Genomic DNA, 25934 nt, shown 5'->3' on the forward strand with positions numbered 1-25934 from the left:
AGGAGCCTCGTTAACGACGTTAGACACCCAATACTGGAGGAAAGCTTTACATTTAATTCATCCTGGCTACGATCCACATAACCACCACGCTATGGGTACCACGGTCCTCAACGCCGAATTTCAAAGTTTTCGCGCTGTTGTCACTGATAAGATTAACCCCTATAATGCTCTCGCTGATGGATGGACAGATGTTTCCAGACACAAACTGATTAATTTCCTTGTCACAACAGCAGAACCAATTTCCTTCAAAAATATTCTTCCTCTCGTGTGTAGAGGAACAGCCAAATAAGAATATAAAATACGCAATGGACTTGACAGTCACGTACAACAGTTCGCTCGACGAAAGATCCGTGCCCAAGAGTCGAAAGTGGCACAGGTCACACCAGTATTCAAGAAAAGTAGCAGGAGTAATCCACTAAATTACATGCCCATATCGTTAACATCGATATGCAGCACGATTTTGAAACATATATTTTGTTCAAACGTTATGAATTACCTCGAAGAGAACGGTCTGTTGACACACAATCAACACGGATTTAGAAAACATCGTTCTTGGGAAACACAACTAGCTCTTTACTCGCACGAAGTGCTGATTGCTACTGACAATGGATCTCAAGTTGATTCCGTATTTCTTGATTTCCGGAAGGCTTTTCACACTGTGTCTCAGTTATGTGAGTGGATTCGTGATTTCATGCAGAGAGGTCACAGTTCGTAATAATTGACGGAAAGTCGTACAGTAAAACAGAAGTGATTTCTGGCGTTCCCCAAGGTAGTGTTATAGGCTCTTTTCTGTTCCTTACCTACTGTAACACCCCAAATATGGAACCTCTAATGAAAGCCCTTTGGTAGCAAAAGAAAGAGCAAAATTAGTTATCCTGACATTGACAGGAGCTACTGACAACAAAATTAACACTACTGCAAGTTTGACTAACAGGAATACTATGTAACTAATAACGCTTATTATAAAGAAAGGACTAAACGAAATAATATCAGACAATACGAACCCTCAAACTTTAAATAAATAATTCAAAATATATTCTTTACGTACGTTAAAGGCCAGACTATAAATAGATCAGAGATAACATTTATCCAGTAAAAAAGTTGTAACGAAATAAATCTCGGGTGAACAGTCTGGTATCAGTGTGCATAGGACACAATATTTCGGCAGTCGACCACGTTGCCATCATCAGAATCACAAGACAGTTGTAGCCGTATCGAGCTGTAAGTTGGCTGCGACTACAATGTAACACTGCAATGGAGATGTTAATTCAGTCTCTCTTGTAGACGTCGCAATAGTAGTAAGCCTATTGAATGCTACTAGATTGTCTGAAACCCATTTGATGTTTTAAAAAGTTTTCCAGTATCGACTTGACGTGCTAGTCAGAATTACGAACTGAAGTAAAATAACATTTACGGTTTAGCCAGACAACGGAGCAGTTATTATATGTGAAACAAAAGTAAATCGTGTCATACCTGATTAACGCTGGGACTTAGCCTTCGTGATCTGTGACTGTCACGAACATCCAAGGGCACAGCAATATACCAACCGCCGACATAAACTGTATTATTAGCCTTAAGTAGGAAACAGCTAAAACGCGATCACGAATATAACTGTAATGCTTCAAAATGGCTCTGAGCACTATGCGACTTCATTTCTCAGGTCATCAGTCGCCTAGAACTTAGAACTAATTAAACCTAACTAAGGACATCACACACGTCCATGCCCGAGGCAGGATTCGAACCTGCGACCGTGGCGGGCGCTCGGCTCCACACGGTAGCGCCTAGAACCGCACGGCCACTCCGGCCGGCTTTTAATGCTTCGTGTCCGCGATGTCATTTAATGGAATTAAGAAACGAACTATTTCTTGAGAGAACGCAGAAGTTAAAGGTGAACAGCAAGTTTATACCGAAATACGATGCTTTCAAGAATGGTTCAAATGGCTCTGAGCACTATGGGACTTAACACCTGAGGTCATCAGTCCCCTAGAACTTAGAACTACTTAAATATAACTAACCTAAGGACATCACACACATCCATGCCCCAGGCAGGATTCTAATATGCGACCGTAGCGGTCGCGCGGTTCCAGACTGAAGCGCCTAGAACCGCTCGGCCACACCGGCCTGCTAATAAATCAACATCCTCGCAAAACTATGAAGTGGATTCGGCTTGAATGATGTACTTCATAATTCAAGATATTCAATTATTTGCGTTTGAACACTCATTTGCAATCCGGGCATAAGAACTACAGTTATCAAGTTCGCGTATGCTTCTCAGCCTGCTGCGACTAGGTGAAGCATATTTGGTTAATTGTTTCAGATCAAGGGCGTTGTTGCGGTACAAAGTGGTGCAGTCGCTGTGCAGGTATGGAAGACCGACAGACTTCGAACACCAGTGCTTCAATTTTAAACATGGGCTGCTCACACATTCCGGCGTGCTACTCTATCGATATGCTGATATCAGTGTAAGGGAGACAGTGTCTGAAATTAATCAACCAAGCGAGGAGTTTGTTTTTAACAGCTACAGAGCGGAGTCGCGGCGACCGACGGATGCTTTTCCATGTCAACCAGACTGGGACAACCATCACCACCGAGCCGACACAAATAAAACGCCACACTACATAAATGATTTGGGAGACAATCTGAGCAGCCGTCTTAGCTTGTTTGCAGATCACGCTGCCATTTATCGACTAATGAAGTCATCAGAAGATCAAAACAAATTGCAAGACGATTTAGAAAAAATATCTGTATGGTGCAAAAATTGGCGACTGACCCCAAATAACGAAAAGTGTGAGGTCATCCACATGAGTACTAAAAGGAACTCATTAAAGTTTGGTTACATGATAAATCAGTCTAATCTACAAGCCGTAAATTCAACTAAATACTCAGATATTAAAATTACGAACAACCTAAATTGCAAGGAACACATAGAAAATGTTGTGGGGAAGGCTAACTAAAGACTGCGTTTTATTGGCAGGACATTTGGAAGATGTAACAGTTCTACTAAGGAGACTGCCTACACTACGCTTGTCCGTCCTCTTTTAGAATACTGCTGCGCGCTGAGGGATCCTTACCAGATAGGACTGACGGAGTACATCGAAACGTTCAAAGAAGGGCAGCACGTTTTGTATTATCGCGAAATAGGGGAGACAGTATCACTGAAATGATACAGGATTCGGACTGAAAATCATTAAAACTAAGGCGTTTCTCGTTGCGACGGAATCTTCTCACGTAATTCCAACCACCAACTTTCTCCTCCGAATGCGAAAATACTTTGTTGACGCCGACCTACATACGGAGAAACGATCACCATGATACAATAAGGGAAAAAAATGGCTCTGAGCCCTACGGAACTTAACATCTGAGGTCATCAGTCCCCTAGAACTTAGAACTATTTAAACCTAACTAACCTAAGGACATCACACACATTCATGCCCGAGGCAGGATTCGAACTTGCGACCGTAGCAGTCCCGCGATTCCGGACTGCAGCGCCAGAACCGCTAGACCACCGCGGCCGGCCGTGGCGTAGTGCATTATGTATTTTTGCAAGGTCGTATGGTCAATAAGGCGTATTACTTTGACGTTATGCGCCGTTTGCGAGAAGGAATACGCAAAAAAAGTCCGGAACTGCCGGCCGGTGTGGCCGTGCGGTTCTAGGCGCTTCAGTCTGGAACCGCGTGACCGCTACGATGGCAGGTTCGAATCCTGCTTCGGGCATGGATGTGTGTGATGTCCTTAGGTTAGTTAGGTTTAAGTAGTTCTAAGTTCTAGGAGACTGATGACCACAGATGTTAAGTCCCATAGTGCTCATCCGGAACTGTGGAAAAATAATTCATGGCTTTTGTATCACGACAATGCAGCTCCTCATTCATCGTTGCTTGTGAGAGATTTTCTTGGCCAAAAGAGCACGACAATCATGCCTCAGCCACCATATTCACACGATTTGGCCTCCTGCGACTTTTTCCTGTTCCAAAGACTGAAGAGACCTATGAAAGGACGAAGATTTTCAACGACTGAAGAAATAAAAACTGCATCGCTGGAAGCACTCAAGGCTGTACAAAAAGTGGTTGTGAGAAGTGAAGTGTTTGAGGATTGGAAGAAGCGTTCGCACAGGTGTGTTGTATCTGAGGGGGGCAACATGAATACTGAAGAATAAATAAATATTTTTTCGTAAAAATATAAAGTCACCTTACTTTTTGAACACACCTCGTATGTTTGGTGTCAAGTGAATTAGACGAGTACAGCATTCAGCCCTGGCGACAAGGACAAAAGAGATATAAGGGACAGTCCGAAGGGCTCACTGTCAGAAAATGCTGACGGTACTTACATTCACGGGACGGAACTGCGGAAGACGTGACGACCGCTTTGACACGCAGTAACAGCTGTACTCGCAGGCTGAATGAGCGGGGCTCGCCACAACATGAGCAGCGGCCAATTGGCGCGGTGTTGCGTCAGCGAGCGAATCCTCCCAATTAGGCGCGATGGCAGCTGGAATCCATCCAGGCCGGCCTAGGCGCATATTACGCGGTCGGCCGACGGCAGTTTGGAGAATGCGCGCCCATTACGCGGTTTACGCGCCGAAAATGTTCCACACCTGCGTGGGTCCAGTATCACAGGGTGCCATGTTTCTGAAGCGAGGCGGTAGAGGGTGGAAAGCAACATGGGCAGCTGTCCAGGCACTCTTCGACAGTCAGTGCGAATGCCGCCATTTGAAATGCACTGTGGTGCGTTTTCGCCTTCCATTCCACCCCGTTGCGTTCCATCGTAAAGCTACATCCTAAAGACTACTCTGCCATTCACACTTATGTACACTGAAGACCCAAAGAAACTGGTACACCTGCCTAATATCGTGTAGGGCCCCCGCGAGAACGCAGAAGTGCCCCAATACGACATGGCATGGACTCGACTAATGTCTCAAGTAGTGCTGGAGGGAACTGACACCGTGAATCCTGCAGGGCGGTCCATAAATTCGTGAGAGTACATGCGGATGGAAATCTCTTCGGGGCAGCAAGTTGCAAGGACTGCTAGATATGCTCAATAATGTTTATGTCTGGCGGGGTTTGATGGCTAGCGGAAGTGTTTAAACTCGGAAGAGTGTTTCTGGAGCCACAATGTAACAATTCTGGACGTGTGGGGTGGCGCATTCTCCTGCTGGGCCGGCCAGGGTGGCCCAGCGGTTCTAGGCGCTGCAGTCTGGAACCGAGCGACCGCTACGGTCGCAGGTTCGAATCCTGCCTCGGGCATGGATGTGTGTCATGTCCTTAGGTTTAAGTACTTCTAAGTTCTAGGGGACTGATGACCTCAGAAGTTAAGTCCCATAGTGCGCAGAGCCATTTGAACCATTCTCCTGCTGGAATTGCCCAAATCCGTCGGAATGCACAATGGACACGAATGGATGCAGGTGATCACACAGGATGCTTATGTACGTGTCACTTGTCAGAGTCGTATCTTGACGTATGAGGCATCCCACATCACTCCAACTGCACACGTCCCAAACCATTACACAGCCTCCACCATGGATTCATGAGGTTGTCTCCACACCCGTGCACGACCATCCACTCGATACAATTTGAAACAAGACTCGTTCGACCAGGCAACATGTTTCCCAGCAATTTGTGGAAGGGTTGTACTTCTGTCACGTTGAACGATTCTTTCCAAAAATGGTTCAAATGGCTCTGAGCACTATGGGACTTAACTGTTCAGGTCATCAGTCCCCTAGAACTTAGAACTACTTAAACGTAACTAACCTAAGGACATCACACACATCCATGCCCGAGGCAGGATTCGAACCTGCAACCGTAGCGGTCGTGCTTCCAGACTGTAGCGCCTAGAACCGCTCGGCCACTCCTGCTGGCGATTCTTTCCAGTCGTCGTTGGCCCCGTTCTTGCAGGATCTTTTTCCGGCAGCAGCGATGTCGGAGATCTGATGTTTTAACGGATTCTTGATATTCACAGTACATTCGTGAAAGGGTGGTACCGGAAAATCACTACTTCACCGCCAGTTCGGAGATGCTGAGTCCCATCGCTCGTTCGCCGACTACAATACCACGCTCAAACTCACTTAAATCTTGATAACCTGCCATTTTAGCAGCAGTAAAGGATCTAGGAACTGCGGCAGAGCCGGCCGGGGTGGCCGAGCGGTTCTAGGCGCTACAGTCTGGAGCCGCGCGACCGCTACGGTCGCAGGTTCGAATCCTGCCTCGGGCATGGATGTGAGTGATGTAATTAGGTTAGTTAGGTTTAAGTAGGTCTAAGTTCTAGGGGAATGATGACCTCAGCAGTTAAGTCCCATAGTGCTCAGGGCCATTTTTTAAAGCTTTTATAGAAAATCGAACTAGATTTACATTCATAAAAGGTTCGCTATCGCACCACATTTTAGCAGCAAACCACGCGTAACGCATCATTTCGCCGAATATTGGCTAGCATAGATGTTGATGCACAATGGACGCGATTTCTTTTTCTCTCTCGATGACGTACGAGCGGATTTGAAGATTTTTGATCAAATTCTTTACCTGAAGATAAAAATAGACATCTCAGGATTGCGCTAGCGAAGTATATTTCGGAGAGAACTGAATTACTGTTCATACAGCACGATCGAAACAGTCACGATTCAGTTAATAGAACGGCATACAATATTTTTTGTAGGAACACACCACCATCTGACTGTCTAAATGTTTACTTACACTCGTGGTCATAAATTAAGGACAATGCTTATACATGTGAAACAAAGCTCTGGTGGGCAGTTTACGGGTTCAAATCACCTCGGGGTATGACCATGCGGTGCATTTGACCTGCGATCGTCGTACGGTGGCGCTGGCAGCAGTCCACATACGCAGAGTTGTGTTGGTCCACGTGAGAGTACGGTGCAGCGAGTAAGTGTGCAGACGTTTTCAGACGTGCTAATGGTGACTGTGCGTTGAAAATGGCTCAAAGAAGACATATTGATGACGTTTTGAGGGGTAGAATACTAGGGCGGCTGGAGGCTGGTCAAACACAGCAGGTCGTAGCACGGACCCTCCGTGTGCCACAAAGTGTGATCTCAAGATTATGACAACGATTCCAGCAGACAGGAAACGTGTCCAGGCGCAACAGTACGGGACGTCCACAGTGTACACCACCACAAGAAGACCGATGTCTCACCATCAGTGCCCGCAGACGGCCACGGTGTACTGCAGGTAGCCTTGCTCGGGACCTTACCGAAGCCACTGGAACAGTTGTCTCCAGACACACAGTCTACAGACTACTGAACAGACATAGTGTATTCGCCCGGATAGCTGCAAGGTGCATTCCACTGACTCCTGGTCACAGGAGAGCCTGTAAAGCCTTGTGTCAAGAACACAGTACATGGGCATTGGAACAGTGGTCCCAGGTTATGTTCCAGGTATAGTCCGAACAGTGATTCTCTTCAGGTTTTCATCTGGCGTGAAGCAGGAACCAGATACCAACCCCATAATGTCCTTGAAAGGGACCTGTATGGAGCTCGTGGTTTGATGGTGTGGGGTTGGATTATGATTGGTGTACGCACACCGCTGCATGTCTTTGACAGAGGAACTGTTACAGGTCAGGTGTATCGGGACGTCATTTTGCACCAGTATGTCCGCCTTTTCAGGGGTGCAGTGGGTCCCACCTTCCTCCTGATGGATGATAACGCACGACCCAACCGAGCTGCCATCGTGGAGGAGCACCTTGAAACAGAAGATACCAGGCGAATGGAGTGGCCTGCCTGTTCTCCAGCCCAAAACCCCATCGAGCACGTCTGGGATGCTGTCGGTCGACGTATCGCTGCACGTCTTCAGACCCCTACGACACTTCACGAGCTCCAACAGGCACTGGTGCAAGATGGGAGGCCATACCCCAGCAGCTGCTCGGCCACCTGATCCAGAGTATGCCAACCCGTTGTGCGGCCTGTGTACGTGTGCACGGTGATCATATCCCATATTGATGTCGGGGTACATGCGCAGGTAACAGTGGCGTTTTGTAGCACATGTGTTTCGGGACGGTTTTCTCAACTTATCACCAATACCGTGGACTTACACATCTGTGTCGTGTGTGTTCCCTACGTGCCTATGCTATTAGCGCCAGTTTTGTGTAGTGCCACGTTGTGTGGCACCACATTCTGCAATTATCCTTAATTTATGAGTATGAGTGTATGTACACTCAAGTTCAAAAAAAAAAACAGAACACCTTGCACGACTAGCGATAGGGTGTTCATATTCACGAGAGATATACATTATAATGTTCGGCAGAAAGCCTCTCGGTCTGTGGCGCCTTGCCACGGTTCGCGGGGCTGCTCCCGCCGGAGTTTCGAGTCCTCCCTGGGGAATGGGTGTGTGTGTTGTCCTTAGCGTAAGTTAATTTAAATTACATTAATTAGTGTGTAAGGCTAGGGACCGATGACCTCAGCAGTTTCGTCCCATACAACCTTACCACAAATTTCAATTTCTTTCCTGCAGAAATCATTAGCATTCCAACCATGTCTGTCCGCGGGCCCGTCAAAATCGACATCAGGGCGAATCATCACCTCTCGGTAAAATGTGCCTGCGGCGGTGGTTGTAGCTTTAAACTGAAGGTGATATATCAGTACGACCTAAGCCTCGCAGACATATTCGCGAACCGCTCTGTCAAATCAGTGAGTAAGAAAGAGGGCGTATTTTTGGGATGAGAGAATGTGATGCATCCATCCGGGAAAGCGCTGCTCGTGTGGGGAGAAGTGTTTCGGCAGTGCAACGGGTGAGTGCAGAATGGATCGCGGAAGGCCGTAGAACTGGACGAGGTGAGTCAGGTCGCACCAACCAGACCACCTCCCCAAAATATCGACACCTCATCCGAACGGCATTGCAGAACGGATCTGCATCCTCTTCGGCTCTGTCGCAACAGTGAACAATGCAACACATCGTACACTATCAGGAGTGAGAGTCCGTCTCCGTTTATTACGGTACGGGTTACGTATGTGTAGTGTGCGTACTGTAAGACCTTCGGTACACACACCATCAGATTATTTGACTTGTCGCTCTAACGAAGTAGGCGAGTGTCAGCAATATGTCTCGTGGTCTTATCGTGGTGTGTTTATCTTCTGCCGTTAGGTCAGACGATAGAAATGCCACTTGCACGCTTAGAGTAGCAGATTGACAGTGACCAACTTTAAACAGAACTTGATTAATTTTCACACACATTTATTAAAATAATAAAAAGCACAGACATTACGTAACTGGATTCTGGATGCTGTTTACAATTGACAATCTGAAGTTTCTTTGGTCTTGGTACGTTAATCTTATTCTCACACATCTCTGATACTTGACAAAGTGTCTATACATTTCTCTTCATGGCTATGGACAGGAATATGATAATCTTATTAGGCGCAGACTGAAACTTGACTACAAACTAATGCAGACTGACTAATTGGAGGTCTATACACTCGTTATAATACCTCGAGCATTCAAGTATCACTGCACAAGTGTGATCCGTGAGGAAATAAGGTTCTATGTTAGCAGCAATCTCATTGGCTGCGCTACATATTAATACGGGGATCGGCGGAATACTTATTAATACGGGGATCGGCGGAACCAGAATTTGGTCCTTCTCTAAGGCAGCGCCATCTCGTAGTGCGGAGACGAACGAGCGCTGCGCCTGCGCTGTTGTGCTTAGCGGGGCGCGCTCTAGTGGGAAAGTTGTGTACGCGCTGACTACGCGGAACTATGTACACAACAGTACGCGTCGTCGCCTTCTCCACCTACTTTTTACGAATGTGCAGAAACATGCTAGACGGCAATGGCGTATCCAACGACGTCACTGCGGACAGGAATGGAATGAGAGTTTTCGGACGAATCCAGGTTCTGTTAGTTTGAAAACGATGGCCGCATTTTGGTTCGCCGCAGTCAGGGGGAGTGACATCACAGTAACTGCATTCGTACAAGACATGCGGCGCCATCTCAAAGCCTTATGGTGTGGGGTGCTCTTGGGTACAACCACAAATTACAGTTGGTGCGTGTCTAGGGCAGTGTGACCTATGCGAATGACATCCTGTGACCTGCAGCCATACCATTTCTGAACAACACCCCAGAGGCTATTTTTCAGCAAGACAATGCACGACTACATGTTGCTGGACGAACACGTGCCTTCTTGGTGTTACAGGATGTGGCCCGCCAGATCATCAACTTGTCGCCAATCGAAAACGCAAAGGACATGGTCAAATGATAGGTGCTAACCACCACACTTTGCAACCAGGTGAATGAAGCACGGATGGCTATAGCATAAGGCGCCATTCGCGCCTTATAGCCGTCGATGGTATCACGCTTGGAACAAGTTATCGGGGCCCATGGCGGACACTGTGCCTACTACGAAACACGACAGACGGTGAACCGAGGTGATTGAAATGTTAATCATTTCTGCACAACATACTGTTGTACACGTCCAGTGAATGTGAACGTCCTATATCTAGACGTTCAAGGCGTTGTCTTTTTTCTGAACATGAATGTACATTACTGGCCATTAAAATTGCTGCACCACGAAGATGACGTGCTACAGAATCGAAATTTAACCGACAGGAAGTTGATGCTGTGATATGCAATTGATTAGATTTTCAGAGCATTCACAAAAGATTGGTGCCGGTGGCGAAACCTACAACGTGCTGACATGAGGAAAGTTTCCAACCGATTTCTCACACACAAACAGCAGATGACCGGCGTTGCCTGGTCAAACGTTGTTGTGATGCCTCGTCTAAGGAGGAGAAATGCGTACCATCACGTTTCCGACTTTCATAAAGGTCGGATTGTAGCCTTTCGCGATTGCGGTTTATTGGCGCACGCATTGGTCGAGATCCAATGACTGTTAACAGAATATGGAATCGGCGCGTTCAGGAGGGTAATACGGAACGCCGTGCTGGATCCCAACGGCCTCGTATCACTAACAGTCGAGATGACAGGCATCTTATCCGCACGGCTGTAACGGATCGTGCAGCCACGTCTCGATCCCTGAGTCAACAGATGGGGACGTTTGCTAGACAACAACCATCTGCACGAACAGTTAGACTACGTTTGCAGCAGCATGGACTATGAGCTCCAAGACCATGGCTGCGGTTACCCTTCACGCTGCATCACAGACAGGAGCGCCTGCGATGGTGTACTCCACAACGAACCTGGGTGCACGAATGGCAAAACGTAATTTTTTCGGATGAATCCAGGTTCTGTTTACAGCATCATGATGGTCGCATCCGTGTTTGGCGACATCGCGGTGAACGCACGTTGGAAGCGTGTATTACTCATCGTCATACTGGCGTATCACCCGGCGTGATGGTATGGGGTGCCATTGGTTACGTTTGCAAAGTCGGAGAGATGGCACCACCGGCGCCTATCGACGTCATCTTTGTAGCATCTTTGGAAGGAACGCACACCAATTTTGAGTCATATTGGTCAATTTCTTTGTGTTTGGCATTCGTGTGAATCAAGGAAGTCGAGCGATTGTCAAAAAATGGACGAAGAAGAATTTCGTGTGGTGATTAAACCTTACTTTATGAAAGGCAAAAAGCCTCAGGCGACTGAAGAGTAGCTTGATAAACATTATGGTGACTCTGCACCTTCGATCGGTTTCAAAATTTTCGGAGTGGCCATATGGGGATGCTGGACGTTCTGGTCGCCCTCCGGAGGTTACATCACAAATCATTGATAATATCCACGGTGACGGATGACAGAACAGTTGAGGTGTGTGAGATTGCTAGTGCTGTGGGCATCTCGAATAAACGGGCACATAATATTTTGCATAAACATTTGGACATTAGAAAGATATCTGCAAGATGGGTTCCACGATTGCTCACGGTTGACCAAAGACGGAATCGTGCGAAGTGTTGCAAGGATGGTTTGCTGGTGTTCAGCTAGAATCGGCATGACTTTAAGCGTCGTTTCGTCACTGTGGATGAGACATGAATGCATTACTATACTCCTGAAACCGAACAACAATCTAAACAGTGGTTTACCAAGGGAGAATCTGCACCAAAAAAGGCGAAGACCATTCCTTCGCCCAGAAATGTTATGGCGATTGTCTTTTGGGATTCGCAAGGGGTAATCCTTATCGACTATCTGGAAAAGGGTAAAACTATTACAGGCGCATATTATTCATCGTTATTGGACCGTTTGAAAACCGAACTGCAAGAAAAACAACCGGCGACTGGACCGCAAAGAAGTCCTTTTCGATTACGACAATGCGCCAGCACACACCTCAGTAGCTGTCGTCGCAAAATTAATGGAAACAGGATTCCAACTCGTTTCACATCCCCCCTATTCTCCAGACGTGGCTCCCTCGGACTACTATTTATTCCCCAATTTGAAGAAATGGCTGGCGGGACAAAGATTTTATTCAAACGAGGAGATGATTGCAGCAACTAATGGCTATTTTGCAGACACGGACAATTCCTATTATTCGGAAGGGATCAACAAATCGGAACAGCGTTGGACGAAGTGCATAAGTCTAAAAGCAGACTATGTCGAAAAATAAAAAAAGGTTTACCCCAAACACCTTAAGTAGTGTTTATTTTTGCACGGACTTTTCAAACGTCCCTCGTATAGCACGGAGGTGGCAACGCCAATACGTGTACAGGCGGGAGTAGGCAGACACTGTCTGTGCTAGCCGGCCAGCTGTGGAGACGCGTTTTTTCCTCGCGGTTAGTCAGCACGGCGCTTCCTTCCGCTGGCCTTGTAGCGGCACGCGCCAGCCGCCGCCTTGTACGTACTCAACTTGCACTTGGCCCGGCGCGGCTCCTAAGGCTACATCGCCTGCCTGTGGCCGGCGGAACACAATGGCAACTGCACAGTAGCGCGGCACTCGGCGTTTCCTCCACTGAGAACTATCTGCTTTTCTACCGGACTGGTGGAGGTCTTCATGTTTCCCCACCTCCTACTAAACTTTTCATCTGTCCATAGCTATGGAGTATTTCCAAAACGACTTATTTCGATTTCATAAATCACGAAAGAAGTCACGACGGCTATTCGATCATTTACTCCCGATCGGTCGCGGTCAGAGTAATTCTTTTATTTGCAACAGTTAGCTACATCTTCCAGTTACTTTTCTACGAGGGTCACTCCAAAACAAATGCAAACTATTTTTAAAAAAATCCATCTTTTACTGTACATGTTTGAAAGTTTTACAGTGTGTAGATACATCCTTTAGGAACAATATTTTCATTTCTCCACATAATTTCCATCCCTCTTAACTGCCTTACGCCATCTTGGAACCAGCGCCTGTATACCCGCACGGTGAAATTCTGGGCCAACCTGTTGGAGCCACTGTTTGGCAGCGTGCACAAGGGAGTCATCGACTTCAAACCTTCTTCCACGACGAGTCTTTCGGTTTTCCAAAGAGATGATAGTCACATGGAGCCAGGTCAGGACTGTAAGGCGGGTGTTTCAGTGTTGTCCATCCGAGTTTTGTGATCGCTTCCGTGATTTTTTCACTGACACGTGGCCATGCATTGTCGTGCAACAGCAAAACATCCTGCTTTTGCCGATGTGGTCGAATACGACTCAGTCGAGCTCGAAGTTTCTTTAGTTTCGTCACACATGCATCAGAATTTATGATGGTTCCACTTGGCATGATGTCCACAAGCAAGAGTCCTTCGGAATCGAAAAACACCGTAGCCATAACTTTTCCAGCAGAATGTGTGGTTTTGAAATTTTGTTTCTTGGGTGAATTTGCATGATGTCACTCCATAGATTGCCTCTTTCTCTGGTGAAAAATTATGGTGCCGTGTTTCATCACCTGTCACAATTCTTCCAAGGAATTCATCTCCACCATTCTCATACTGTTCCAAAAGTTCGCTGCATACCGTTTTTCTCGTTTCTTTGTGAGCCACTGTCAACATCGTGGGAGCCCACCTGGCACAAACCTTTTTTAACGCCAACACTTTCAGTATTCTGCAAACACTTCCTTCCCCTATCCCAACGCAGCTTGACAATTCGTTCACTGTGATGCGTCTGTCAGCAGTCACCAGTTCGTTAAATCTCTGCACATTGTGTGGAGTGTGTGCAGTACGAGGCCTGCCGCTGCGAGGACAATCCTCAATATTGCCGTGCCCACTTTCATCACGTAACCTGCTTGCCCACCGACTAACTGTACTGCGATCGACAGCAGCATCTCAGTACACCTTTTTCAACCTCTTCTGGATGTTTTCCACTGCCCCGTTTTCACAGCACAAGAATTCTATGACAGCACGTTGCTTCTGACGAACGTCAAGTGTAGCAGCCATCTTGAGGACATGCTGTGACGGCGCTAGTCACGGGAACAGGTTGAACTAAGTTTGTAAACAAGCGGGAAGGATGTACCTACACACTGTAAAATTTTCACACATGGAGAATGAAAACTGTATTTTTTAGAAAAAAATAGTGCGCATTTCTTTTGGAGTGACCCTCGTACATAGTCGCCGCTCTGGCTTACACATTTATGGTAGCGTGGTACCGACGTTACAATACCCTCGTAATAAAACGCAGCCGCTTGTGCTTTTCGATAATTCTCTACACTGGTCTCGATCTCGTTTCTGCGTTAAAATGCTGTCGTCAAATCCAGCGGTTCACGGGAGCAGAGGTATAGCTCAGAGGGAGCGAAATCCGCGCTGTATGTTGGGTGAGCAAACACTCCCCATAGCAAACGCTGCAGGAGTCTCTTCACCGCCCCTGCAGTGTGCAACGGGGATTGTCAAGAAAAAACAAATTGTGACTTGTAAGTACTGCATCTCTTTCCAGTCAGTACACACTTTAGTTTATTAATATCTTATATACCTATTATGTTTTACAACAGTTAGTTTAATTCTGAAGACGATGCTCATAGTAGCGTCGAAAGCTGGTCAATTTTGACTTAATACAGGGTTATTACAAATGATTGAAGCGATTTCACAGCTGTACAATAACTTTATTATTTGAGATATTTTCAAAATGGTTTGCACACACATACAAAAACTCAGTTTTTTTAGGCATTCACAAATGTTCGATATGTGCCCCTTTAGTGATTCGGCAGACATCAAGCCCAAATCAAGTTCGGCGCAGCATGTCCGCATCAATTTCGAAAGCATCGTTGATGCGAGCTCGCAGGTCTGGCACGTTTCTTGGTAGAGGAGGTTTAAACACTGAATCTTTCACATAACCCCACAGAAAGAAATCGCACGGGGTTAAGTCGGGAGAGCGTGGAGGCCATGACATAAATTGCTGATCATGATCTCCACCACGACCGATCCATCGGTTTTCCAATCTCCTGTTTAAGAAATGCCGAACATAATGATGGAAGTGCGGTGGAGCACCATCCTGTTGAAAGATGAAGTCGGCGCTGTCGGTCTCCAGTTGTGGCATGAGCCAATTTTCCCGGGGCTACGCGTGAAACTTACCCGCACGCGTTCAACCGTTTCTTCGCTCACTGCAGGCCGACCCGTTGATTTCCCCTTACAGAGGCATCCAGAAGCTTTAAACTGCGCATACCGTCGCCGAATGGAGTTAGCAGTTGGTGGATCTCTGTTGAACTTCGTCCTGAAGTGTCGTTGCACTGTTGTGACTGACTGATGTGAGTGCATTTCAAGCACGACATACGCTTTCTCGGCTGCTGTCGCCATTTTGTCTCACTGCGCTCTCGAGCGCTCTGACGGCAGAAACCTGAAGTGCGGCTTCAGCCGAACAAAACTTTATGAGTTTTTCTACGTATCTGTAGTGTGTCGTGACCATATGTCAATGAATGGAGCTACAGTGAATTTATGAAATCGCTTCAATCATTTGTAATAGCCCTGTAATTGTGACCGAGTGCTTATCTGTTCTAATATAAAATTGATGGTAGTTGTTTGGGCAGCATGAGATCAGGCGAAATCTCTCACCAGGCCCTCACACGTGGCTGGAGACACTTTTGTCTACGCATCTTCACGTGCTCACTCTGCGCTCAGAACTGAAGAGAGCGACGTAAGGCGATCTACGAGCGTACTAGAGTCACTACCCATCACATCCGTGCAAAGCTTCACCGCATTTTCCCATTGTCGATTCCATTTCGCGACCGATCGGACCTTAAGAACGAATAACACTCGTAGAAACTTGTGGGTGAAGTTTAAACTTATTTACACACACCATAACCTTACTACTCCCCCCCCCCCTCGAGTCCTTTTGTACTCCCCTCCTCTGCCTTCCCCAATCCCTGGCACGTCTGCTCAGCAACCCCCACCCCTCTTATGGATCCTCCTCCTCCATTGCCTCCTTTCCTCCCCTCCCCCTCCACCATCACTTTTCGTCTCCTTCCCCCCCCACCCTTTTTCCTGTCATCTGACCAGCTTCCCCCCACCTGCTCTCGGGTGTGGTATGTCGTATTTGTGCCAACTTTTTAGTGCAGTGTTTAAGTGAGTGTTCTAGAGATGGGTCGAACTCGTTCATTCCCGTGAACTACTTCATTCATTTCACTCTTTGCCGTGAAGCGTTCAAATGAAGTAGTTCATTGATGAAGTACGGAAGCCTGGCGAAGTTGCTCAGTTCGCCGCTCATCCGCGGCTACGCTCGCTTCGCCTCGCTCGTACAACAAAGCTTCGTAATACTTCATAATTTTACCAACAGATGGCCGAACTATGCAGTAACGTGCACGCAACGTTTTGCGTATTACTGCGTCTGACGTGAGTCAGATCATGGTCGAAGGGGACAAAGGAAAGATAAACAGAGAAGCATGTCACATATAAAGAAGGTATTACGTTTAATCTTGCTCGACATTTTCTCATGAAGCGCCAAAAAAAAGTCTTCATCTGCCAAGTGAAACCTTATTTGTTTTATTCATGGACTGAAAACTAGGGCTACCAAAGAAATGCAGTCCAATTTTATGTTCCTTTTAAAATTTAATCCAAAATGGAATGAGTATGTTTCCCACTGTCACAAAGTCTATGTACCTACGTTACGTAATGATTCAGAAGTTTTCCTGAATATTTTATTTTTGTTGCGAATAATAACCCTCTAAATTCAAAACGTAAACTGTCACCTGTAGTCATTGGTACGATTTCAGGTAAAATCCCTCATTATTTTATTCAGACAGCAGTTTTTGTTTCTGTTCACGCTTATACAATGGCTAGCAACTCACGATCGCCTAAAAGTAGTGAAATTTGGGGTTTCTTCGCCGGTTTAGGTAATGGTAAAGTGCAACTGTTGCTCTAAGTGTATTTCACCGCGCGATTCATCGACAGGCAGTAGAGGGAGGACTGAAGTGAAGGGAGAATGAGTGACGTAGCGGCGATGTAGTGGGAGAGGGAGAGTGGAAGAGAGTGAGTGAACTATACAAAAGTGTGGAGTGTGCTATCTGTGAAGAGTTTGAAGTGACAGTTCATTGAAATTGAGTGGTTAGTTCACACTTCACTGGAGTGAAGCGTTCATTTGAACGACTCATTCACGAGCTCCCCATCACTAGAGTGTTCAGTGTTGCGTGTCCTTCCACAGTGTTGCGAACAGAAATCATGCTGTCGCTGAGTGTGCTTTTTATATCTCTTGCGAACAGAACCCAGACTGTCACCGTGTTTTTTTAATTGTCTGTCTATTATTTTTCTGCTTCCTGTGTATTTTATTAGCTTCATCGACCCTGTGTTTTATGTTTTACGCTCCATAATTTTCTGCCATTTTTACCTTTAAGTCACCGATTTTATCGCCATCTGTTATTAATTTTTATTATCTTCATCTTTTTACAACAAACTCTGTAGGCTGAAGAGCGGCGTAATAAGTTGCTGCCAGCCCGCCCCCTTTAGGGGGAATCGAAACTCAATAAAGGAAAAAAAAAAAAAAAAGGAAGCTTACTTTCGGCCAGTTGAAAGTTCATGCGGTCGCAGTCCGATAGCTACCTCGGTTACCCGGACATGTGGTCTAGCTTTTTGTACAAGTGCGAGAACATGCCGACAATTAAAGTTTTCAAGAGACAGAGGAACGTATGGAACTCAGTGCCACCACTGCCCTCCCAGTTCCTCCGGTCTCACTTTTTTGAGGTTGTAGGAACATTACCTCTATGTGCCGCGGCTCCCAATAACTTTAGGTGAATTTCAACGTGGTAGCAGCGGCGAGGGCAGAACTCCAGACGTGCTCGGAAATATATGGCACGACTTTGATTTAGAGATGGGAAAACTCGTTCATCCTTGGGTACTGGTTCACTGGTGATCGCTCTTTTTTTGGAAACCGTTCATTTTTACTCGTCCACCGTTCATTTCTGCATGGTATACGGTTCTTATGAAAAATTGTAAGTTAGTAGCATAGGTGACTGAAGATGGAAGTCGCCAAGAGGGGGCACTTGCCTCCCCCCCTGGAGTGCAGAGATTTTATTCATTACAGAATTCTCACACACTAGTACAAGTAATTTCTGTGATTCTCCAAATCCTCTCGTTTTGTCAACTCTAGCGTTATGCGGCTGATCGCAGTGAAATAATACAGGGTGTTACAAAAAGGTACGGCCAAACTTTCAGGAAACATTCCTCACACACAAATAAAGAAAAGATGTTATGTGGACATGTGTCCGGAAACGCTTAATTTCCATGTTAGAGCTCATTTTAGTTTCGTCAGTATGTACTGTAGTTCCTCGATTCACCGCCAGTTGGCCCAATTGAAGGTAGGTAATGTTGACTTCGGTGCTTGTGTTGACATGCGACTCATTGCTCTACAGTACTAGCATCAAGCACATCAGTACGTAGCATCAACAGGTTAGTGTTCATCACGAACGTGGTTTTGCAGTCAGTGCAATGTTTACAAATGCGGACTTGGCAGATGCCCTTTTGATATGTGGATTAGCACGGGGCAATAGCCGTGGCGCGGTACGTTTGTATCGAGACAGATTTCCAGAGCGAAGGTGTCCCGACAGCAAGACTTTCGAAGCAATAATGTCAGAGAAGTTGCTGCTGTGCAAGGTAAAGTTGACCACGTCACTGTATGGAGAGTGCTACGGGAGAACCAGTTGTTTCCGTACCATGTACAGCGTGTGCAGGCACCATCAGCAGCTGATTGGCCTCCACGTGTACACTTCTGCGAATGGTTCATCCAACACTGTGTCAATCCTCCTTTCAGTGCAAACGTTCTCATTACGGATGAGGCTTCATTCCAACGTGATCAAATTGTAAATTTTCACAATCAACATCTGTGGGCTGACGAGAATCCGCACGCAAATGTCATCAACACAGATTTTCTGTGAACGTTTGGACAGACATTGTTGGTGGTGTCTCGATTGGGCCCCATGTTCTTCCACCTGCGCTCAATGGAGCACGTTAACATGGTTCTATGCGGGATACTCTACCTGTGCTGCTGGAACATGTGCCTTTACAAGTACGACACAACATGTGGTTCGTACACGATGGAGCTCCTGCACATTTCAGTCGAAGTGTTCGTACGCTTCTCAACAACAGATTCGGTGACCGATGGATTGGTAGAGGCGGACCAATTCCGTGGCCTCCACGCTCTCCTAACCTCAACCCTCTTGACTTTCATTTAAGGGGGCATTTGAAAGCTCTTGTCTACGCAACCCCGGTACCGAATGTAGAGACTCTTCGTGCTCGTATTGTGGACGGCTGTGATGCAATACGCCATTCTCCACGGCTGCATCAGCGCATCAGGGATTCCATGAGACGGAGGGTGGATGCATGTATCCTCGCTAACGGAGGACATTTTGAACATTTCGTGTAGCAAAGTGTTTGAAGTCACGCTGGTACGTTCTGTTGCTGTGTGTTTCCATTCCACGATTAATGTGATTTGAAGAGAAGTAATAAAATGAGCTCTAACATGGAAAGTAAGCGTTTCCGGACACATGTCCACATAACATATTTTCTTTCTTTGTGTGTGAGGAATGTTTCCTGAAAGTTTGGCCGTATCTTTTTGTAACAACCTGTATAAGGCGGCGCACGAAAAACCGGCTCCGAGTACAGACCGCTCGCCAATTACGCACTTCCGGCCGGTGTGGCGCTTCAGTGTGGAACCGAGCGACCGCTACGGTGGGAAGTTCGAATCCTGTCTCGGGCATGGATGTGTGTGATGTCCTTAGTTTAGTTAGGTTTAATTAGTTCTAAGTTCTAGGCGACTAATGACCTCAGAAGTTAAGTCCCATAGTGCTCAGAGCCATTTGAACCATTTGAATTACGCACGATTTGTTGGCCGCTACGAGCAGAATAGATAAATACGTAATAATTAGGCACTGAAGAAATAACAAATAAGCTAATGCAAACAACAACTTGGAAACGATGACGATTGATAAGCGACAATGAGCAGTCTAGTACTCGGGGCCGATTTTTGGTGCGGCATCCTGTACCACTGAATAATGCTGTAGAAGTTATCGTATTCTCTGTAGAAAATGTGACACCGGACACTCGATTATGGAACGCGGGCTTCAATCGGTTGTAAGTCGGCCTGCCTTCCATAACAATGGACATGCTCTTTTACCTTGGGTCTGTAGCTGTTAGAGCCTTTCTTCTCCTTCTTTCACTCCCAGTTTTAGCAGGAGCTATTACCATATTATTAACAGACCGAAACCTAAATACATCACTCTCTGACCCTGCAGTAGGATCAAATCGGAAAATGGCCACCCGTGTGTGCCGTGCCGACGTCCTTACCATGTGTGATAACAAAAAATCTTGCCTTTTTAAAAGTATTTCTTCTGCCGTTTAACGACATAGTGAAGTAAGTTGATACACCGTTTTGTTACCTGAAAATATGTATGTATTACATACCACGTAAATTTTATGTAGTTTACGTAATTATCGTTTTAATTACCGGTCGTGGACGCTGAATAGAATACGAAAGAGAACCAGGAGTTCAGAGTTGAAAAAGGTCTGAAACAGATCTAGAATGGACGTGTGCAGCGAACGATAGGAACAACAACAACTCGATACTGAACTATGAGCAGTCGGTGGTGTAACTGCGGCGAGCGGCCACGCGAAGAAGGACGAGTCCGGCCGAGAGAGACCGAGACAGTGACAGACGGGAACGGGACCGAGGCTGGAACGAGACCGACCGTTTCTCGTTCCCGGGAACTGTAAGCAGAAAGCCGCGAAATAACTAAACTACGAAAGACCGTTCCTTAGAATTGGTTCCTCGCACGTTCCGTTCACCTTGGTGAACCGTTCCTTTGGACCCGCTAGTTCGCGAACGACCGATCTCTACTTTGATTATTGCTTGTCGAGCGTCCGGTAGTGGGGACATTGAACATTTTTGGGAAACGTAAATTGAAACTTTGATTATAAACTTACGAGGGCCCGCTGGAAAATAACGCCTACGAAATTTTTATGTGAAAATTCTTAAGGTTTTTTAAATGACACAAACGTTATTGACAGTCTACAAAAAATGGTTCAAATGGCTCTGAGCACTATGGGACTTAACATCTGAGGTCATCAGTTCCCTAGAACTTAGAACTACTTAAACCTAACTAACCTAAGGACATCACACACATCCATGCCTGAGCAAGGATTCGAACCTGCTACCGTAGCAGTCGCGCGGTTCCGGACTAAAGCGCCTAGAACCGCTCGGCCACCACGGCCGGCGACAGTCTACATCTTTACAGTCCATATGTACATATTTGCTGTTCTATGCCGTTTGACAGCCTCGAATTATAGCGTGTAATGTGGCAGTGTGTAACGTAACTATGTCGGGGCGTGAGAAGCAGCGTCCTGTAAACGAGTTCCTAACCGCAGAAGTTCTGCCACAGGTAGAGCACCCCCGTCCTTCACCATGACAATGGCGGTCCACACAGGAGCGCTGCGACATCTTCAAAAATCGGGCTCAGTGTGTTCACTGTCACCCATCCAGTCCCGACGTGGACGCATCGGATTTTCGTTCGTTTCCAAAAAGAACGCCTTGGAGAACTTCACTTTGACAATGATGAAGCGGTGCAAGCAAGATCGAAGTTGTGGCTCCGTAAAGGACGTCAGACATTCTACAGTGACGGAATCAACAAACTGGTGACTCGTTGGGAGAATCGTTTTCGTCGCCAGGGTGACTATGTTAAGAAACAAATATGCAGACATGAAGGCTAAAGATACAGAATGCCAATAAAACTTGTTTTATTTAAAAGCTTTAAGAGTTTTCACTCAACATCGGTCTATAACAAAAATTTCGTACCTCAGAAAAGTTTTCGTTGCCTAACGATATTCGTGGTTTCTTTCTTTCCTCATCGGAGCGCAACACATACGTCATTCCCTTTCATTGGCATAGTAGCAGTTGAGATACGAGGTCTTCTCTCTGATATTGCAATAACAATATTTTAGATTCACTTTTGAATTATGAGATTTTCACTTTTAAGCCGACGGAACAAAACTTTTCGAGCTATTACTTTTGAGCACGCCCTCGTAATTGGAAAAAAGTATCCCAAAGTGTATCTGGTTGCAAACAAAAGACATATGAATTATAGTAGTTCAAAAGAAAAACGCTTTTTGTATGCTCCACATTTATCTTGCGCAGCCAGACGCGTTTCCCCTTAGTTACAAGACGTTTTCAGAGGGTGTCCTGAAATATTAGACAAGTTTTTTGTTTGCACATACAGGTTGTCCTTTGCACATACACATTACAGATTCAAAATAGTTCATTGATATTTTTGTAATAAAACGGAGAAGTTATTACAGATCAGATAATGAATTAGACGCTGATCTGAGTGCTATTCCATTTCATTACAAAAACACTAATGAACTGTCTTAAATCTATAATATATATGTGGAAAGACTGTTAGCAGAATATGGAATCGGTGGGTTCAGGAGGGTAATACGGAACGCCGTGCTGGATCCCAACGGCCTCGTATCACTATCAGTCGAGATGACAGGCATGTTATCCGCACGGCTGTAACGGATCGTGCAGCCACGTCTCGATCCCTGAGTCAACATATGGGGACGCTTGCGAGACAACAACCATCTGCACGAACAGTTCGACGACGTTTGCAGCAGTGTGGACTATCAGCTCGGAGACCACGGCTGCGGTTACCCTTCACGCTGCATCACAGACAGGAGCGGCTGCGGTGGTGTACTCAACGACGAACCTGGGTGCACAAACGGCAAAACTACATTTTTTCGGATGAATCCAGGTTCTGTTTACAGCATCACCATGGTCGGATCCGTGTTTGGCGACATCGCAGTGAACGCACATTGAAAGCGTGTATTCGTCTTCGCCACACTGGCGTATCACCGGGCGTGATGGTATGGGGTGCCTTTGGTTACACGTCTCGGCCAGCTGTTGTTCGCATTGACGGCACTTTGAACAGTGGACGTTACATTTCAGTTCTTCTTGATTGTGTATTAATGGCTTATAGCCGATGGTTTGAATTTGTATGCTTCTAGTTGGGTTTCAAATAATGGGCCTTCAGCCGTTTTAAAAGTAAAAGTTCCTTACCTGTCAAGTCTTGAATTGTTTGGTCCTTCAGCCTCATCTAAAATATTATTTTGGATAAAGCTTTGGGCCTTCTGCCTTTAGAAAATTTATTGTAGTTGTGTTTTTAAATCATGGGCCTTGAGCCGTTTTAAAATTAAAATTCCTTACTTGTCAAGTCTTAGACTGTTTGAGTCTTTAGCCTCATTGAAATATTATTTAAGGATAAAACCTTGCGCCCTCTGCCTTTTGAAAATTTATTGTAGTTGCGTTTTAAATCATGGGCCTTCAGCCGTTTTAAAAATTAAAGAGGTTGTGACCGTAAGCCATAAGACTGTGTGGCATATTTAGCCTATTGTTAAGCACGAAATTTGCGCTGTAATGTTTGGGCAACTAAATAAAGTTATATGTGTTTGAGTTTAACTGACAGCCGCTCATTTTTGGTCCATTTTCACAATTCTAGCTACCTGTTCTGTCGTGCGGATTTAACGAGGCGTTTTGAGTTCGTTTTATTTTTTAAAAAAACTTGACTTTCCATCAAAAAATTCGGAGCATTACTTTCCAGCACGCCCTGTTCTTTTTACGTATTAACTGGCAAGAGTAGGGGCTTTTATAGGTCGATAGGGCACTTGACGATTAAGTGGACAGTTAGAAAGTTATCAAATGTGATATGTATACCTACGAGTAGGTGTGTCGAAATATACACAGCAAACTGGTCAGAAGAACTGAGCACCCCGTCTTCAGGCCACGAGTGGCCTACCGGGATCATCCGACCGCCGTGTCATCCTCAGTGGAGGATGCGGATAGGAGGGGCGCGGGGTCAGCACACCGCTCTCCCGGTGGTTATGATGGTATTCTTGACCGAAGGCGCTACTATTCGGTCGAGTAGCTCCTCAATTGGCATCACGAGGCTAAGTGCATCCCGAAAAATGGCAACAGCGCATGGCGGCCTGGATGGTCACCCATCCAAGTGCCGGCCACGCCCGACAGCGCTTAACTTCGGCGATCTTACGGGAACCGGTGTAGCCACTGCGGCAAGGCCGTTGCCTCAAACTGTGTAACTAGGCTGTTTAGGTTTTTATGTTGGTAACGCCATGTAGCGCTCTGTACGAAAATGACTGGCCGTGCTGTGTGCAGACTGTGACTGGTTTTCATCGTTGTTTGCTATTGTAGTGTTGCGCAGTTGGTTGTTTAACAGCGCGTAGCGTTGCGCAGTTGGAGGTGAGCCGCCAGCAGTGGTGGATTGACTTTTGAACACTATTAAGGTAAATACATTGTTTGCTCTCTATCAAAATCTTTCATTTGCTAACTAGGCTTATCAGTAGTTAGTGCCTTCAGTGGTTACAATCTTTTATTTAGCTGGCTGTATTGGCGCTCGCTGTATTGCAGTAGTTCGACTAACGAAAAAAGATGGTTCAAATGGCTCTGAGCGCTATGGGACTCAACTGCTGTGGTCATAAGTCCCCTAGAACTAACTAACGTAAGGACATCACACACATCCATGCCCGAGGCAGGATTCGAACCTGCGACCGTAGCGGTCGTGCGGTTCCAGAATGTAGCGCCTTTAACCGTTCGGCCACTCCGGCCGGCTCGACTAACGAAGATTCTTGTGAGGTGAGTGATTTGTGAAACGTATAGGTTATTGTTATTCAGGGCCATTGTTTTGTAGGGATTATTGAAAGTCAGATTCCGTTGCGCTAAAAATACTGTGTGTCAGTTTAGTGATGATCATTATAAGTAAAGAGAGAAATGTCTGAGTACGTTCAGTTCTGCTCAGCTGTTTGAAAATCAAATAATGTTTGGTTCAAATGGCTCTGAGCACTATGCGACTTAACTTCTGAGGTCATCAGTCGCCTAGAACTTAGAACTACTTAAACCTAACTAACCCAAGGGCATCACACACACCCATGCCCGAGGCAGGATTCGAACCTGCGACCGCAGCGGTCGCTCGGCTCCAGATTGTGGAGCCTAGAACCGCACGGCCACTCCGGCCGGCAATGTAAGAGGTTTATCAGCGCAGTAATCCATTAAGTTTTATAAGGGGACGTTGCAACTGGTCAGAAGAAACTTGTAAAAATACCACGTGGGCAGCTTAAGCGGCTCTGTTCGTGTTTTACGTGAACCGTGCTTACACTTTCGTGCTGTCTGTGGAAACCTGTGTACGCCGCGACTGCCGCACGGCCGGCTATACGGACGGTTCCCCTGCAGTGTAGCGCTCCAGCGGGCGCTCCCCCTACCCGCTTGGCAGCCTTCTGATGTGGCGGTACGCGCGCCGCAACCCCTCCCATCCACCCACGCGCAGCGCTACGCCACGGCACGGCGACGCTCCCCAAAAATTACGCCGCAGCGCCGTAAACACTGCACGGCCGAGTGCGCGCCACCCTCCGCGCCGCCGCCGACAGTTCGTCAGAGCCCGGGGGAGCCGGCAGGCAGTATGCAGATCACCCGCCGACAGCCGACGCCACAGTAGCAGGGGAGGCAGATTACAGCCGCTACGCCACTCTGCAATCGCATACCGCCCGCGGCACTTGGGCGTGGCCGAACTCCTCTACCGGCCGCTGTGACCGAGCCCTTCTAGGCGCTTCAGTCCGGAACCACGCAGCTGCTACGGTCGCATGTTAGAATCCTGCCTTGGGCAAGGAT

The 25934-nt window shown here is 46.5% G+C and overlaps 1 protein-coding gene and 1 pseudogene across 1 annotated transcript in view; both read right to left on the reverse strand.

The window, feature by feature from the left end:
* LOC126109440 (uncharacterized) overlaps positions 1-25934 on the reverse strand; it is an 841290-nt gene that overhangs the window by 311800 nt on the left and 503556 nt on the right. The gene's annotated exons all lie outside the window — the stretch shown is intronic.
* Positions 24222-24339, reverse strand: LOC126109970 (5S ribosomal RNA; annotated as a pseudogene).

The sequence above is a fragment of the Schistocerca cancellata genome, chromosome 12, assembly GCF_023864275.1.
Source record: "Schistocerca cancellata isolate TAMUIC-IGC-003103 chromosome 12, iqSchCanc2.1, whole genome shotgun sequence".
Taxonomy (NCBI): Eukaryota; Metazoa; Arthropoda; class Insecta; order Orthoptera; family Acrididae; genus Schistocerca; species Schistocerca cancellata.